This window comes from Octopus bimaculoides, chromosome 17, assembly GCF_001194135.2.
Source record: "Octopus bimaculoides isolate UCB-OBI-ISO-001 chromosome 17, ASM119413v2, whole genome shotgun sequence".
Classification (NCBI taxonomy): Eukaryota; Metazoa; Mollusca; class Cephalopoda; order Octopoda; family Octopodidae; genus Octopus; species Octopus bimaculoides.
In genome coordinates, this window is record NC_068997.1 from 49,194,125 (window position 1) to 49,196,157 (window position 2,033).

Sequence of the window (2,033 nt, forward strand, 5' to 3'; positions counted from 1 at the left end):
GAGGAGGGGGGATGGGATGAGGATGGGATGAGGAGGGGAGATAGAGGTGGAGGAGGAGGAGGAGATGGAGGAAGTGGAGGAGGATACCGATGATGACGTAGATTATGATGATGATGATGATGATGATGATGATGGTGATGATGACGATGATAAAAATAATTATAATAATCCTTTCTACTATGTGCAAAAGGCTTGAGATTTGGGTGTCGGTACTTGACTGGCACATATTTCATCGACCCCGAAAGGATGATGGTGATGATGATGATGATGATGATGATGAGGAGGAGGAGGAGGAGGAGAAAAATAATAATACCAATAATAACTATTTCTTTTATTTTGTCACGGGTGCATACGCTGAAGGGCTTCCTTTGGAAATAGAAGAAAAGGGTAAAGAGAAAAGTGCTTTCTCTCTTTCTTTCTCTCACTCTCTCCCAGTGAATTTATCAAAAGGTGAGTAACTGTGGCAAAAAAGGTTAGCCTGAACCATTCGATCATGCAAGTGTAGATTGGAGAAAAATATTTGTCCGACACCTCGTTGTTTACGCGACCAATGGTGCTACCTTTACACCAACGCACCAACCTGCTCCAGTCTGTCAGATTTAAAACCTCTAATCAGTTCGTAGTTGTTTTTCTAAACAAACTTTCATGTGCTTTTTAACTGCGAAGGTTTTGTTAAGCAGCGTCGATTTTTTACAAGAGGGTCAAATATACATATGTATATGTATATATATATATGTACACAAACATAAACATACACACATACATCTATGTATACACAGATTTATGTATATATCCAAACCTTTATACATATTTGCACATATAAATATATGCATGCGTATTTCTAAATATACACATGTATATGAATATGTATATACAGACAGATGTACATATCCATATATACACGCGTTTTCAGCATGTGTGCGTGTGTGTATGTGTGTGCGCGTCTTTGGACAATAGCCTTTTGTTAAGACATGCTTGGTTAAACAAACAAACGAGAAATCTGTTAACCGCCTTCGTATTGAACCACTTCTATTCTCTGAAGGCGTTTTTGTTTGTAGCATTCGAAGAAGGTCTATTTCTGTGATCAAAGGAAGAACACATAAAGCAAATTTTCGGCCACTTATGTACGATGCAACCTCGCATTTGTATTGCTGAATTAAGTAAACTCAGGTACTATATTAAAGTTCAAAGCGCGAAGATAAACGTTCTTCCAAACGAGTAGATTTGCGCCATGGTTGTCGATTGACTTTACAGCTTCTGCAAAGGAGCTTAAACAACCGGTAAGTGATGGTAGATATGTGTAGTAAAGCCACTGAAGAACGGAGAGAAAGGGGAAATCCTATTTTCCTATTTGCTTATTTATTTCATTTCTTTGTTATTGGTATTTTCGTAATTTGTTTTATAGATTTTGTTTTACTTATTTACTCAATTTTTAGTATTTTTTCTAACTGGAAGTATTTCTCTTTTTTTCTATTCATGTAAGATCCAATGAATTTATGTAATTGTTAACTGTCACTTTTATGGTATAATTTATTTAATTTGGAGACACACACAAACACATACATACATGCATACATAAATGTATACGTACGTTACGTGCGTACTATACATACATTATATATACATACTTACATACATACATACATACACACAAACACACATACACATACATATTCATTTATATCGTATAATTCAGGTTAAAACCTCGTTATTTGGCTATTACATATCCTACAGTAGGGTATTTTTCAGGGTTGGTTACTCATGCAGAAATCCTCTTTGCATAAGATTAATACAAGGATAATATAATACGAACACGCAGGATACCAAGCTTTAATAGTTGGATAACAACGCCTGCACGATTTTCACTAAGAAAAAAAAAATTACGGAAGACTACCAAGACTGCAATTACGGAAGTCTATCAAGAGTCACGTGGAGATGAAATGATTGTACTTCACTCGGGAGCTCCAAGATTGGGATAGTATAGCCCTTTTCCTTTAAGCTAAGACGATTACATATATATATATATATATATA

General features: G+C 35.6%; 1 protein-coding gene across 2 annotated transcripts in view; it reads right to left on the bottom strand.

The window, feature by feature from the left end:
- LOC106881492 (uncharacterized) overlaps positions 1 to 2,033 on the bottom strand; it is a 79,989-nt gene that overhangs the window by 13,390 nt on the left and 64,566 nt on the right. The window lies entirely within an intron of this gene.